This window comes from Bufo gargarizans, chromosome 1, assembly GCF_014858855.1.
Source record: "Bufo gargarizans isolate SCDJY-AF-19 chromosome 1, ASM1485885v1, whole genome shotgun sequence".
Taxonomy (NCBI): domain Eukaryota; kingdom Metazoa; phylum Chordata; class Amphibia; order Anura; family Bufonidae; genus Bufo; species Bufo gargarizans.
Window position 1 is genome coordinate 181,924,438 of NC_058080.1, and position 16,923 is coordinate 181,941,360.

Consider the following 16,923-nt stretch of genomic DNA (forward strand, 5'->3'; position numbering starts at 1 on the left):
TTTTCCCCGATCAAGGCAGATCTAAAATTGCAGGCATGGTGTGGGCGGGGAAGGGGATGCCTGTTTAAGGTGTAGAAAAAGGTCTAAATGAAGAGAGGAAGGAAGTTGTATTACATTTAGAACTGGCGCTGGAGGCGACAAAGTTATGGAGTGGCCTGCGCCTCTTCATAACTTTGTGAGAACAACCAACAGCTATGGGCCTGTCACGAGGGTGTCAAGAGCCACGTCTGACTCCGTTATACCCGGGGTCAGGAAGTCGCAGCGGGTGGCTGCGCGCTCTATGTCTAAAGATCACGTTGTTTCTTAGTGATTGTTTTCTGTGTTTGCCTTGCAATCCTTTTTGTCTCACTCAGGGATCCGTAGCTTCTCCTCCTCAGCTGTTTCTTGTCTGCCACTCCCAACCTCCTTATATTCTCCTCTCACACTTCTCTAGTTGCCAGTTATAGAGCTTCCTGCCTGGACTTCTATACTGACCCACTGGAGCTGTGAATCCTGGTTGTTGTTCCAGAGTGCTACCCTCCGGATCCCTGTTGGGCTTTTTGTTGTCTCCTGTTGTCGCCCACCTGGGATTATATGTTTAGTCTGTATTGTCTGTCCTCCCCTTGGTGTTTTCCTTTAGAGCTAGTGGTGCGGACTAGTGTTCCCACCGCCCTGTTCACTATCTAGGGCTCATCTTAGGGAAAGCCAGGGTTTTAGGCACGTGATCGGCGTACGGGTGAGGAACCCGTCTAGGGACGTCAGGGCAGCCAGGTGCCAGCCGCAAGGTGAGTCAGGGGTCACCACCTTCCCTCTCACTTGGGCAGGGCCTTCCTCTTTCCCTCCCTCTGTGTCACGTATGTGATAGTCAAGCCGATCGTGATATTATAACTGGCCCTTATTTTTTGGGAGAAAAAAAAATAAAATTTTTTTTTTTTCCTCTCTACTTAGAATCCAATATGGATCCTATTGCTGCTTTGGCAAAACAGCTTCAAGGCCTGTCTTTGGAGGTGGCAGGATTGAAGGCGTCTGTCCTCCAACAACAGCAGCAAATGCAGCAGACCGCAAGCCCAGCGGTTGCTATGGGTAACCAGGTTGTTACAGAACCCAAGGTTGTTCTTCCTGACAGATTTTCTGGGGGAAGGGACAAATTTGTGACGTTCCGTGAGGCCTGCAAATTATATTTTAAGCTGCGCCCTTACTCCTCAGGTAATGAAGAACAGCGGGTGGGGATTGTTATTTCCCTGCTTCAGGGGGACCCGCAATCCTGGGCGTTCTCGTTACCCCCTGGTTCCCAGGCTCTCCGGTCAGTGGAGGGATTTTTTGGGGCTTTGGGTCTCATATATGATGACCCTGACCGAGTCGCCCTGGCTGAGTCGAAGTTACGGAGACTCCTACAGGGAGATCGGCCAGCAGAGGAATATTGCTCAGAGTTCCGTAGGTGGGCTACGGATACTCAGTGGAACGACCCGGCTCTCAGGAGTCAGTTCTGCTCTGGGTTATCTGAAAGGGTTAAGGATGCGCTGGCGCTGTATGAGACCCCCCTTTCCCTTGATGCTGTTATGTCCCTCTCTATCAGAATAGATAGATGTCTTAGGGAGAGATCGAAAATTCCTGAGCAATTGGTAACCTCTCCCAAGCAGCAGTTAGTCTGTACTGACTTAGATGAGCCCATGCAGCTAGGAGGAACTTCTCGTCAGGTCCGTCCTCCTGAGGTTCGCCGTAGGTGGGGGGCTTGTTTTTTCTGTGGGGGGAGGGGTCATTTCATTAATGTCTGTCCCTCCTTTCTCAAAAACAAAAGACCGTCGGAAAACTACTAACCCCAGGCTGTGCGGAGGATGTCAGCCGGGGGGTATACGTTTCCTCCATACGAACATCTCAATTTGTGTTGCCAGCGGTTATTGTTTTTGGTGTTAAGACGGAGTCTATTTCTTTTTTTCTAGACAGTGGAGCAGGGGTAAATTTGATAGATGCCCATTTTGCCCGCACTATGGGTTTGTCTCTCTGTACGCTGCAGAGACCTATTCCCATATTCGCTATTGATTCTGCTCCTCTGTCTCAGAGAAACCTCACTCACATTGTCCATAACTTACACCTTCGGGTAGGGGACCACCATAATGAGTGTCTTTCATGTTACGTTCTGGAGGGCCTTCCCTCTCCTGTGGTATTGGGTCTTCCCTGGTTGGTAGCGCACAATCCAGTGGTGGATTGGCAGGCCAGGGAGATATTGGAGTGGAGTGAGCATTGCAGAGAGAATTGCTTAAATAACAATTGCTTAATCGCCTCCATAGCTTCCCTACCTACATTTATTTCGGACTTTGAGGACGTTTTTTCTGAAAAGGGTTGTCAGAAGCTACCACCTCATCGTCCTTATGATTGCCCGGTTAACCTGATTCCCGGTGCAAAATTACCCAAGTCCAGGTTGTATAATCTTTCGGGTCCCGAGAGACAAGCCATGAAAGATTATATCTCCGAGAGTCTGGCTAAGGGACACATCAGACCCTCTTCTTCACCCGTGGCTGCAGGGTTTTTCTTTGTTAAAAAGAAAGATGGGGGCCTGCGTCCTTGCCTAGATTTCCGTGAGCTAAACCGGATAACCATCCGAGACCCATACCCTCTTCCTCTCATTCCTGACCTTTTTAATCAGATTGCGGGTGCTAGGTGGTTCTCCAAACTTGATCTTAGGGGGGCCTACAATCTGATTCGTATCAAGGAAGGGGATGAGTGGAAGACAGCTTTTAACACCCCTGAGGGGCATTATGAAATTTAGTCATGCCTTTCGGTCTGACCAATGCCCCTGCTGTCTTCCAACATTTCGTTAATGATATTTTTAGTCATCTCATCGGCAGGTTTGTAGTCATATACCTAGATGATATCTTAATTTATTCGGCTGATCTGAAAACACATGAAGTACATGTCAGGCAAGTACTGCAGGTCCTACGGACGAATAAATTATATGTGAAAATTGAAAAATGTGTCTTCGCCGTTCAGGAAATACAGTTCCTGGGATATCTATTATCTGCTTCAGGTTTCCGTATGGATCCTAGGAAGGTCCAGGCAATTTTAGATTGGGATCTTCCTGAGAACCTTAAAGCTCTACAACGGTTTTTGGGTTTCGCAAATTTCTACAGAAAGTTTATTAAAAATTATTCAGTGATCGTTAAACCCCTTACTGACATGACTAGGAAGGGGACTGATTTTTCTAAATGGTCTGACGCCGCTAAAATTGCATTTTCCTCTCTAAAAGAGAGATTTACCTCGGCACCTGTTCTAATTCAACCTGATGTCTCCCAGCCTTTTATTGTTGAAGTAGATGCGTCAGAGGTGGGAGTGGGGGCTGTATTGTCTCAGGGTCCGTCTCCTGGCAAATGGCGTCCTTGCGCTTTCTTTTCCAAAAAGTTATCTACAGCAGAAAAGAACTATGATATTGGAAATAGGGAACTGTTGGCGATTAAACTGGCGTTTGAAGAGTGGCGTCACTTCTTAGAGGGAGCAATCCACCCCGTCACGGTGATTACGGATCACAAAAACCTTCTGTACCTAGAATCGGCTAAGCGTCTCACCCCTAGACAAGCTAGGTGGTCGCTATTCTTTACCAGATTTAACTTTGTAATCACCTATCGTCCTGGGGCAAAAAATACCAAGGCAGACGCATTATCTCGTAGTTTCCCTGGAGGGGGTAATGTTAGTGATCCGGTACCTATTTTACAAAGAGGAGTGGTTGTCTCTGCTGTACACTCTGTTCTAGAGGGAAAGGTGTTAGAGGCCCAGGGGGACGCCCCGGCCTCTTGCCCCTCAGAGAAATTGTTTGTACCGTTAAACCTGCGTCTTGAATTATTAAAGGAACATCATAATTTGGCACTTGCTGGGCACCCGGGTAGTAAAGCAACCTTGGAGCTATTGTGTCGTCGTTTTTGGTGGCCAAGGTTGCGTCAGGATTAGAGTTGAGCGAACACCTGGATGTTCGGGTTCGAGAAGTTCGGCCGAACATCCCGGAAATGTTCGGGTTCGGGATCCGAACCCGATCCGAACTTCGTCCCGAACCCGAACCCCATTGAAGTCAATGGGGACCCGAACTTTTCGGCACTAAAAAGGCTGTAAAACAGCCCAGGAAAGAGCTAGAGGGCTGCAAAAGGCAGCAACATGTAGGTAAATCCCCTGCAAACAAATGTGGATAGGGAAATGAATTAAAATAAAAATTAAATAAATAAAAATTAACCAAAATCAATTGGAGAGAGGTTCCATAGCAGAGAATCTGGCTTCCCGTCACCCACCACTGGAACAGTCCATTCTCAGATATTTAGGCCCCGGCACCCAGGCAGAGGAGAGAGGTCCCGTAACAGAGAATCTGTCTTCATGTCAGCAGAGAATTAGTCTGCATGTCATAGCAGAGAATGAGGCTTCACGTCAGCCACCACTGCAACAGTCCATTGGCATATATTTAGGCCCAGCACACACACAGGCAGAGGAGAGAGGTCCCGTAACAGAGAATCTGGCTTCATGTCAGCAGAGAATCAGTCTGCATGTCATAGCAGAGAATCAGGCTTCACGTCAGCCACCACTGCAACAGTCCATTGTCATAAATTTAGGCCCAGCACCCAGGCAGAGGAGAGAGGTCCCGTAACAGAGAATCTGGCTTCATGTCAGCAGAGAATCAGTCTTCATATCATAGCAGAGAATCAGGCTTCACGTCACCCACCACTGTAAGAGTCAATTTTCATAAATTTAGGCCCAGAACCCAGGCAGAGGAGAAAGGTCCCGTAACAGACAATCTGGCTTCATGTCAGCAGAGAATCAGTCTTCATATCATAGCAGAGAATCAGGCTTCACGTCACCCACCACTGTAAGAGTCAATTTTCATAAATTTAGGCCCAGAACCCAGGCAGAGGAGAAAGGTCCCGTAACAGACAATCTGGCTTCATGTCAGCAGAGAATCAGTCTTCATATCATAGCAGAGAATCAGGCTTCACGTCACCCACCACTGTAAGAGTCAATTTTCATAAATTTAGGCCCAGAACCCAGGCAGAGGAGAAAGGTCCCGTAACAGACAATCTGGCTTCATGTCAGCAGAGAATCAGTCTTCATATCATAGCAGAGAATCAGGCTTCACGTCACCCACCACTGTAAGAGTCCATTGTCATAAATTTAGGCCCAGCACCCAGGCAGAGGAGAGAGGTCCCGTAACAGAGGATCTGGCTTCATGTCAGCAGAGAATCAGTCTGCATGTCATAGCAGAGAATCAGGCTTCACGTCAGCCACCACTGCAACAGTCCATTGTCATAAATTTAGGCCCAGCACCCAGGCAGAGGAGAGAGGTCCCGTAACAGACAATCTGGCTTCATGTCAGCAGAGAATTAGTCTGCATGTCATAGCAGAGAATCAGGCTTCATGTCAGCCACCACTGCAACAGTCCATTGGCATATATTTAGGCCTAGCACACAGGCAGAGGAGAGGTTCATTCAACTTTGGGTAGCATCGCAATATAATGGTAAAATGAAAATAAAAATAGGATTGAATGAGGAAGTGCCCTGGAGTCCAATAATATATGGTTATGGGGAGGTAGTTAATGTCTAATCTGGACAAGGGACGGACAGGTCCTGTGGGATCCATGCCTGGTTCATTTTTATGAACGTCAGCTTGTCCACATTGGCTGTAGACAGGCGGCTGCGTTTGTCTGTAATGACGCCCCCTGCCGTGCTGAATACACGTTCAGACAAAACGCTGGCTGCCGGGCAGGCCAGCACCTCCAAGGCATAAAAGGCTAGCTCTGGCCACGTGGACAATTTAGAGACCCAGAAGTTGAATGGGGCCGAACCATCAGTCAGTACGTGGAGGGGTGTGCACACGTACTGTTCCACCATGTTAGTGAAATGTTGCCTCCTGCTAACACGTTGCGTATCAGGTGGTGGTGCAGTTAGCTGTGGCGTGTTGACAAAAGTTTTCCACATCTCTGCCATGCTAACCCTGCCCTCAGAGGAGCTGGCCGTGACACAGCTGCCTTGGCGACCTCTTGCTCCTCCTCTGCCTTGGCCTTGGGCTTCCACTTGTTCCCCTGTGACATTTGGGAATGCTCTCAGTAGCGCGTCTACCAACGTGCGCTTGTACTCGCGCATCTTCCTATCACGCTCCAGTGCAGGAAGTAAGGTGGGCACATTGTCTTTGTAGCGTGGATCCAGCAGGGTGGCAACCCAGTAGTCCGCACAGGTTAAAATGTGGGCAACTCTGCTGTCGTTGCGCAGGCACTGCAGCATGTAGTCGCTCATGTGTGCCAGGCTGCCCAGGGGTAAGGACAAGCTGTCCTCTGTGGGAGGCGTATCGTCATCGTCCTGCCTTTCCCCCCAGCCACGCACCAGTGATGGACCCGAGCTGCGTTGGGTGCCACCCCGCTGTGACCATGCTTCATCCTCATCCTCCTCCACCTCCTCCTCATCCTCGTCCTCCTCGTCCTCCAGTAGTGGGCCCTGGCTGGCCACATTTGTACCTGGCCTCTGCTGTTGCAAAAAACCTCCCTCTGAGTCACTTCGAAGAGACTGGCCTGAAAGTGCTAAAAATGACCCCTCTTCCTCATCCTCCTCCTCCTCCTCCTGGGCCACCTCCTGTTCCATCATCGCCCTAAGTGTTTTCTCAAGGAGACATAGAAGTGGTATTGTAACGCTGATAACGGTGTCATCGCCACTGGCCATGTTGGTGGAGTACTCGAAACAGCGCAACAGGGCACACAGGTCTCGCATGGAGGCCCAGTCATTGGTGGTGAAGTGGTGCTGTTCTGTAGTGCGACTGACCCGTGCGTGCTGCAGCTGAAACTCCACTATGGCCTGCTGCTGCTCGCACAGTCTGTCCAGCATGTGCAAGGTGGAGTTCCACCTGGTGGGCACGTCGCATATGAGGCGGTGAGCGGGAAGGCCGAAGTTACGCTGTAGCGCAGACAGGCGAGCAGCGGCAGGATGTGAACGCCGGAAGCGCGAACAGACGGCCCGCACTTTATGCAGCAGCTCTGACATGTCGGGGTAGTTGTGAATGAACTTCTGCACCACCAAATTCAGCACATGCGCCAAGCAAGGGATGTGCGTCAAATTGGCTAGTCCCAGAGCTGCAACGAGATTTCGCCCATTATCACACACCACCAGGCCGGGCTTGAGGCTCACCGGCAGCAACCACTCGTCGGTCTGTTGTTCAATACCCCGCCACAACTCCTGTGCGGTGTGGGGCCTGTCCCCCAAACATATGAGTTTCAGAATGGCCTGCTGACGTTTACCCCGGGCTGTGCTGAAGTTGGTGGTGAAGGTGTGTGGCTGACTGGATGAGCAGGTGGAAGAAGAGGAGGAGGAAGCCGAGAAGGAGGAGGTGGCAACAGGAGGCAAAGAATGTTGCCCTGCGATCCTTGGCGGCGGCAGGACGTGCGCCAAACAGCTCTCCGCCTGGGGCCCAGCTGCCACTACATTTACCCAGTGTGCAGTTAGGGAGATATAGCGTCCCTGGCCGTGCTTACTGGTCCACGTATCTGTGGTTAGGTGGACCTTGCTACAGATGGCGTTGCGCAGTGCACACTTGATTTTATCGGATACTTGGTTGTGCAGGGAAGGCACGGCTCTCTTGGAGAAGTAGTGCCGGCTGGGAACAACATACTGTGGGACAGCAAGCGACATGAGCTGTTTGAAGCTGTCTGTGTCCACCAGCCTAAATGACAGCATTTCATAGGCCAGTAGTTTAGAAATGCTGGCATTCAGGGCCAGGGATCGAGGGTGGCTAGGTGGGAATTTACGCTTTCTATCAAATGTTTGTGAGATGGAGAGCTGAACGCTGGCGTGTGACATGGTTGAGACGCTTGGTGACGGAGGTGGTGGTGGTGGTGTTGGTGGTACATCCCCTGTTTGCTGGGCGGCAGGTGCCAACGTTCCTCCAGAGGCGGAGGAAGAGGCCGAGGCGGCAGCAGCAGAATAGGCCGAGGCGGCAGCAGCAGAAGAGGTAGCAGGGGGAGCCTGAGTGACTTCCTTGGTTTTAAGGTGTTTACTCCACTGCAGTTCATGCTTTGCATGCAGGTGCCTGGTCATGCAGGTTGTGCTCAGGTTCAGAACGTTAATGCCTCGCTTCAGGCTCTGATGGCACAGCGTGCAAACCACTCGGGTCTTGTCGTCAGCACATTGTTTGAAGAAGTGCCATGCCAGGGAACTCCTTGAAGCTGCCTTTGGGGTGCTCGGTCCCAGATGGCGGCGGTCAGTAGCAGGCGGAGTCTCTTGGCGGCGGGTGTTCTGCTTTTGCCCACTGCTCCCTCTTTTGCTACGCTGTTGGCTCGGTCTCACCACTGCCTCTTCCTCCGAACTGTGAAAGTCAGTGGCACGACCTTCATTCCATGTGGGGTCTAGGACCTCATCGTCCCCTGCATCGTCTTCCACCCAGTCTTGATCCCTGACCTCCTGTTCAGTCTGCACACTGCAGAAAGACGCAGCAGTTGGCACCTGTGTTTCGTCATCATCAGAGACATGCTGAGGTGGTATTCCCATGTCCTCATCATCAGGAAACATAAGTGGTTGTGCGTCAGTGCATTCTATGTCTTTCACCGCTGGGGAAGGGCTAGGTGGATGCCCTTGGGAAACCCTGCCAGCGGAGTCTTCAAACAGCATAAGAGACTGCTGCATAACTTGAGGCTGAGACAGTTTCCCTGGTATGCATGGGGGTGATGTGACAGACTGATGGGGTTGGTTTTCAGGCGCCATCTGTGCGCTTTCTGCAGAAGACTGGGTGGGAGATAATGTGAACGTGCTGGATCCACTGTCGGCCACCCAATTGACTAATGCCTGTACCTGCTCAGGCCTTACCATCCTTAGAACGGCATTGGGCCCCACCATATATCGCTGTAAATTCTGGCGGCTACTGGGACCTGAGGTAGTTGGTACACTAGGACGTGTGGATGTGGCAGAACGGCCACGTCCTCTCCCAGCACCAGAGGGTCCACTAACACCACCACGACCATGTCCACGTCCGCGTCCCTTACTAGATGTTTTTCTCATTGTTATGGTTCACCACAACAACAAATATATTATTTGGCCCAATGTATTGTATTCAAATTCAGCGGGATATAAATTTGAGGCCTAGTATTTAGGCGCTGGGTGACCGGTATGGATTTAGTGACAGAATTAGACTTGGAAATGCACAGAAGCGTGTGTGTGAAGTTATTCTGAATGACCCAATGTGCACCTTGAATATTATATACCCTTTTTGGGATAGATTTCAAATAGCTCTGATATAGCAGGAACCACTAAATTATGAAATTGCTAAATTGGGAATTGTACTTCAACCCAGAACAAAAAATGTGCTTTGACGGGCACTAAATAACTTTCCCAGCTACAACAGGACAGCGGTAACGAGAGATTTAGAGGGATTTAAATTTGAGGCCTAGTATTTAGGCGCTGGGTGACAGGTATGGGTTTAGTGACAGAATTAGACTTGGAAATACACAGTAGCGGGTGTGTGTGAAGTTATTCTGAATGACCCAATGTGCACCTTCAATATTATATACCCTTTTTGGGATAGATTTCAAATAGCTCTGATATAGCAGGAACCACTAAATTATGAAATTGCTAAATTGGGAATTGTACTTCAACCCAGAACAAAAAATGTGCTTTGACGGACACTAAATATCTTGCCCAGCAACAACAGTACAGCGGTAACGAGAGATTTAGCGGGATATAAATTTGAGGCCTAGTATTTAGGCGCTGGGTCACCGGTATGGATTTAGTGACAGAATTAGACTTGGAAATGCACAGAAGCGTGTGTGTGAAGTTATTCTGAATGACCCTATGTGCACCTTCAATATTATATACCCTTTTAGGGATAGATTTCAAATAGCTCTGATATAGCAGAAACCACTAAATTATGAAATTGCTAAATTGGGAATTGTACTTCAACCCAGAACAAAAAATGTGCTTTGACGGACACTAAATATCTTGCCCAGCAACAACAGTACAGCGGTGGGTAACGAGAGATTTAGAGGGATTTAAATTTGAGGCCTAGTATTTAGGCGCTGGGTCACCGGTATGGATTTAGTGACAGAATTAGACTTGGAAATGCACAGAAGCGTGTGTGTGAAGTTATTCTGAATGACCCTATGTGCACCTTCAATATTATATACCCTTTTAGGGATAGATTTCAAATAGCTCTGATATAGCAGAAACCACTAAATTATGAAATTGCTAAATTGGGAATTGTACTTCAACCCAGAACAAAAAATGTGCTTTGACGGACACTAAATATCTTGCCCAGCAACAACAGTACAGCGGTGGGTAACGAGAGATTTAGAGGGATTTAAATTTGAGGCCTAGTATTTAGGCGCTGGGTCACCGGTATGGATTTAGTGACAGAATTAGACTTGGAAATGCACAGAAGCGTGTGTGTGAAGTTATTCTGAATGACCCTATGTGCACCTTCAATATTATATACCCTTTTAGGGATAGATTTCAAATAGCTCTGATATAGCAGAAACCACTAAATTATGAAATTGCTAAATTGGGAATTGTACTTCAACCCAGAACAAAAAATGTGCTTTGACGGACACTAAATATCTTGCCCAGCAACAACAGTACAGCGGTGGGTAACGAGAGATTTAGAGGGATTTAAATTTGAGGCCTAGTATTTAGGCGCTGGGTCACCGGTATGGATTTAGTGACAGAATTAGACTTGGAAATGCACAGAAGCGTGTGTGTGAAGTTATTCTGAATGACCCTATGTGCACCTTCAATATTATATACCCTTTTAGGGATAGATTTCAAATAGCTCTGATATAGCAGAAACCACTAAATTATGAAATTGCTAAATTGGGAATTGTACTTCAACCCAGAACAAAAAATGTGCTTTGACGGACACTAAATATCTTGCCCAGCAACAACAGTACAGCGGTGGGTAACGAGAGATTTAGAGGGATTTAAATTTGAGGCCTAGTATTTAGGCGCTGGGTCACCGGTATGGATTTAGTGACAGAATTAGACTTGGAAATGCACAGAAGCGTGTGTGTGAAGTTATTCTGAATGACCCAATGTGCACCTTCAATATTATATACCCTTTTAGGGATAGATTTCAAATAGCTCTGATATAGCAGAAACCACTAAATTATGAAATTGCTAAATTGGGAATTGTACTTCAACCCAGAACAAAAAATGTGCTTTGACGGACACTAAATATCTTGCCCAGCAACAACAGTACAGCGGTAACGAGAGATTTAGAGGGATTTAAATTTGAGGCCTAGTATTTAGGCGCTGGGTGACAGGTATGGGTTTAGTGACAGAATTAGACTTGGAAATACACAGTAGCGGGTGTGTGTGAAGTTATTCTGAATGACCCTATGTGCACCTTCAATATTATATACCCTTTTAGGGATAGATTTCAAATAGCTCTGATATAGCAGAAACCACTAAATTATGAAATTGCTAAATTGGGAATTGTACTTCAACCCAGAACAAAAAATGTGCTTTGACGGACACTAAATATCTTGCCCAGCAACAACAGTACAGCGGTGGGTAACGAGAGATTTAGAGGGATTTAAATTTGAGGCCTAGTATTTAGGCGCTGGGTCACCGGTATGGATTTAGTGACAGAATTAGACTTGGAAATGCACAGAAGCGTGTGTGTGAAGTTATTCTGAATGACCCAATGTGCACCTTCAATATTATATACCCTTTTAGGGATAGATTTCAAATAGCTCTGATATAGCAGAAACCACTAAATTATGAAATTGCTAAATTGGGAATTGTACTTCAACCCAGAACAAAAAATGTGCTTTGACGGACACTAAATATCTTGCCCAGCAACAACAGTACAGCGGTAACGAGAGATTTAGAGGGATTTAAATTTGAGGCCTAGTATTTAGGCGCTGGGTGACAGGTATGGGTTTAGTGACAGAATTAGACTTGGAAATACACAGTAGCGGGTGTGTGTGAAGTTATTCTGAATGACCCTATGTGCACCTTCAATATTATATACCCTTTTAGGGATAGATTTCAAATAGCTCTGATATAGCAGAAACCACTAAATTATGAAATTGCTAAATTGGGAATTGTACTTCAACCCAGAACAAAAAATGTGCTTTGACGGACACTAAATATCTTGCCCAGCAACAACAGTACAGCGGTGGGTAACGAGAGATTTAGAGGGATTTAAATTTGAGGCCTAGTATTTAGGCGCTGGGTCACCGGTATGGATTTAGTGACAGAATTAGACTTGGAAATGCACAGAAGCGTGTGTGTGAAGTTATTCTGAATGACCCAATGTGCACCTTCAATATTATATACCCTTTTAGGGATAGATTTCAAATAGCTCTGATATAGCAGAAACCACTAAATTATGAAATTGCTAAATTGGGAATTGTACTTCAACCCAGAACAAAAAATGTGCTTTGACGGACACTAAATATCTTGCCCAGCAACAACAGTACAGCGGTAACGAGAGATTTAGAGGGATTTAAATTTGAGGCCTAGTATTTAGGCGCTGGGTGACAGGTATGGGTTTAGTGACAGAATTAGACTTGGAAATACACAGTAGCGGGTGTGTGTGAAGTTATTCTGAATGACCCAATGTGCACCTTCAATATTATATACCCTTTTTGGGATAGATTTCAAATAGCTCTGATATAGCAGGAACCACTAAATTATGAAATTGCTAAATTGGGAATTGTATTTCAACCCAGAACAAGAAATGTGCTTGAACGGACACTAAATAACTCGCCCAGCTACAGCACTAGGGACAGATTTAGCTGGATATAAATTTGAGGCCTAGTATTTAGGCGCTGGGTGACCGGTATGGATTTAGTGACAGAATTAGACTGGGATATGGCCAAAAAATAAACAGACTATTGCTGGTTAAATGCACTTGGTGTGACAGCTTCACCCTGATGTAGGCTTTAGCCAAAAAACAACCACACCATTGAGGGTTAAATGCACTTGGTGACAGGCGCAGCTTGCCCCTGATTTTGTATATGGCCAAAAAATGAACAGACTATTGCTGGTTAAATACACTTGGTGTGACAGCTTCACCCTGATGTAGGCTTTAGCCAAAAAACAACCACACCATTGAGGGTTAAATGCACTTGGTGACAGGCGCAGCTTGCCCCTGATTTTGTATATGGCCAAAAAATGAACAGACTATTGCTGGTTAAATGCACTTGGTGTGACAGCTTCACCCTGATGTAGGCTTTAGCCAAAAAACAACCACACCATTGAGGGTTAAATGCACTTGGTGACAGGCGCAGCTTGCCCCTGATTTTGTATATGGCCAAAAAATGAACAGACTATTGCTGGTTAAATGCACTTGGTGTGACAGCTTCACCCTGATGTAGGCTTTAGCCAAAAAACAACCACACCATTGAGGGTTAAATGCACTTGGTCGCAGCTTGTGCTGGCGCACCACAAGACACAAAATGGCCGCCGATCACCCCAGAAAAATGTGACTGACAAACGGTCTGTGCAGCCTAAAAACAGTGAGCAATTGAGGATCAGCAGCTCAATGATCCACAGCTGCAGATCGATCAGTTAATCAAGTCCTTTGGAGGAGTTAATCTGCCTAATCTCGCCCTACTGTCGCAGCCGCAACCTCTCCCTACGCTAATCAGAGCAGAGTGACGGGCGGCGCTATGTGACTCCAGCTTAAATAGAGGCTGGGTCACATGGTGCTCTGGCCAATCACAGCCATGCCAATAGTAGGCATGGCTGTGATGGCCTCTTGGGGCAAGTAGTATGACGCTTGTTGATTGGCTGCTTTGCAGCCTTTCAAAAAGCGCCAAGAAAGCGTCACAAAAGCGCCAAGAAAGCGACGAACACCGAACCCGAACCCGGACTTTTACGAAAATGTCCGGGTTCGGGTCCGTGTCACGGACACCCCAAAATTCGGTACGAACCCGAACTATACAGTTCGAGTTCGCTCATCCCTAGTCAGGATGTAATGGATTTTGTGTCTACTTGTTCTACTTGTGCACGCGCGAAAGTCTCTCATACACGTCCAGCAGGGTCTTTATTGCCACTTTTCATCCCCAATAGGCCATGGACACATCTGTCAATGGATTTCATCACTGACTTACCGTTGTCTGCGGGTAAAACAGTTATCTTGGTAGTAGTAGACAGGTTTAGCAAAATGGTACACTTTATTGCGCTACCCGCACTTCCTAATGCTAAGACTCTTGCTCAGGTGTTTATCAGTGAAATCGTGAAGCTTCACGGGGTCCCTTCCGATGTGGTTTCGGATCGGGGAACCCAGTTTATTTCTAAGTTTTGGAAAGCTTTTTGTTCCCGTTTGGGGGTACACTTGTCCTTTTCCTCAGCTTTCCATCCTCAGTCGAATGGACAGACTGAGCGTACCAACCAAAACCTAGAAACATATTTAAGGTGTTTTGTGTCTGAAAACCAAGAGGTGTGGTCATCATATTTACCGTTAGCCGAGTTTGCCATAAATAATCGCTGTCAGGAATCCACTGGCAAGTCACCATTTCTTGTTGCATATGGTTTTCATCCCCAATTTTGTACTTTCAAAGGGGGGGGGGGGGGTCTTCTGGGTTCCCGAAGAGGAACGGTTTTCTTCATCTCTTTCATCGGTATGGCAGAAGGTGCAAGCTAACTTGAAAAATATGAGTGGTAAATATAAATGCATGGCCGATAAGAAACGGTCGCCAGGTCCGGACCTAGGAGTGAATGACTATGTGTGGTTGTCTACTAGGAATATTAAGTTGAAGGTTCCCTCTTGGAAACTGGGCCCTAGGTTCATTGGTCCTTATAAAATAGTAGCCGTCATTAACCCTGTGGCTTTTCGCCTGGAGCTACCTCAGACTTTTAAGATCCATAACGTCTTCCATAAGTCGTTACTCAAGAAGTATGTTCCACCTCTAGAACCATCACCGCTGCCACCTCCTCCTGTTATTGTGGATGGTAATCTGGAGTTTCAAATATCCAGAATTGTTGATTCTCGTCGGGTCCGCCGCTCTCTTCAGTATCTGGTGCATTGGAGGGGTTACGGTCCCGAGGAAAGAATGTGGGTTCCAGCGTCAGAGGTAAACGCCAACAGGTTAATTCAGGCTTTCCATGCCTCTCATCCTGAGAGACCTGGTCCTGAGTGTCCGGAGGCCCCTCGTGAAAGGGGGGGTACTGTCACGAGGGTGTCAAGAGCCACGTCTGACTCCGTTATACCCGGGGTCAGGAAGTCGCAGCGGGTGGCTGCGCGCTCTATGTCTAAAGATCACGTTGTTTCTTAGTGATTGTTTTCTGTGTTTGCCTTGCAATCCTTTTTGTCTCACTCAGGGATCCGTAGCTTCTCCTCCTCAGCTGTTTCTTGTCTGCCACTCCCAACCTCCTTATATTCTCCTCTCACACTTCTCTAGTTGCCAGTTATAGAGCTTCCTGCCTGGACTTCTATACTGACCCACTGGAGCTGTGAATCCTGGTTGTTGTTCCAGAGTGCTACCCTCCGGATCCCTGTTGGGCTTTTTGTTGTCTCCTGTTGTCGCCCACCTGGGATTATATGTTTAGTCTGTATTGTCTGTCCTCCCCTTGGTGTTTTCCTTTAGAGCTAGTGGTGCGGACTAGTGTTCCCACCGCCCTGTTCACTATCTAGGGCTCATCTTAGGGAAAGCCAGGGTTTTAGGCACGTGATCGGGTGAGGAACCCGTCTAGGGACGTCAGGGCAGCCAGGTGCCAGCCGCAAGGTGAGTCAGGGGTCACCACCTTCCCTCTCACTTGGGCAGGGCCTTCCTCTTTCCCTCCCTCTGTGTCACGTATGTGATAGTCACGCCGATCGTGATAGGGCCTTTATTTAGACCAGCATCTAAAATGCTGGCCTTAATAAATGTGCCCCAAAAAAGGGAAAGGATCTGAAGACTTTATGAATACATTGTATGCAATATATATACAGTATAAGTTATCACACGTTTAGAAAGAGATTTAACTAGAAAGAAAGATGTGTAGATAGAATGAGTTAGCTAGAAATATAAGACAGAACATACAGGGAGCACAAGTAAAATAGCAGCGAGAAGGAACAAATTTTTGTGCAAGCACCATTTCAGAAAAATCAAATGGCGATTTTTGGGGATGATGCACAGCACTCGCCACTTTTCCAAATAGTAGGGAAAGTATAAGCAAGGCTTTCCGTGGCCCGGAAAATTCAGATTTTAATTTCAGACTGATTGTCAAGATAGTCTCCCTGTTGACAACTCGTTTAAGAGCAGTCAGCGTTTGTAGTGCCCTGAGGTGGAGAAGGAGGCTGCAGATCCCAGGCATAGCCGTTTGGGGCTGTATTGGTGTTGGGGCAGCGACAGTGACAGTTTGGGGAAATGTACGGCAGAGGAAGGTTGCCAAAGAACTCAACATAACATCCCACAGTCTGATAAAAGTGTCAGGGAGGATGAGGACTCCGATCACGAATGTGAGCTGAGCTGAAAAGAACCTGGGAGCCAGATCGGGATGCTAAGCTGGAGGCAACATCAGAAGAGGAGGGTGATCACTAGTGATGAGCGGCAGGAGCAATATTCAATATTTTCTGAATATTTGGGCGAATATTCGTCATATATTGATTCTTGATTATGAAAATTGGCAATGTAATATGCGCATATTGCACGCTCAATACAGGCGTGGGTCACTATTGCTACATTTTTCAAGCTGGTAGAAGTTTCCTGAGACTGGAGAAATGGTTGGCATGGCAGAACATTACAATAGCTTTATATGCAGATCGAGTGCTCCAATATATTCGCGATTGAGCAAATCAGCAATTAATGATGCGCATATGTATGGACAGCAGAACCTATCAGCTACACTATATCACCATATAACCTACACTGACTATATCCCACTATTAGTGATGTCCCAAACTATTCGCTGGTGAATAGTTCCCGGCGAACATAGCTTGTTTGCGTTCGCCGCTGCGGGTGAACATATGCGATGTTCGGTCCGCCCCCTATACATCATCATTGAGTAAACTTTG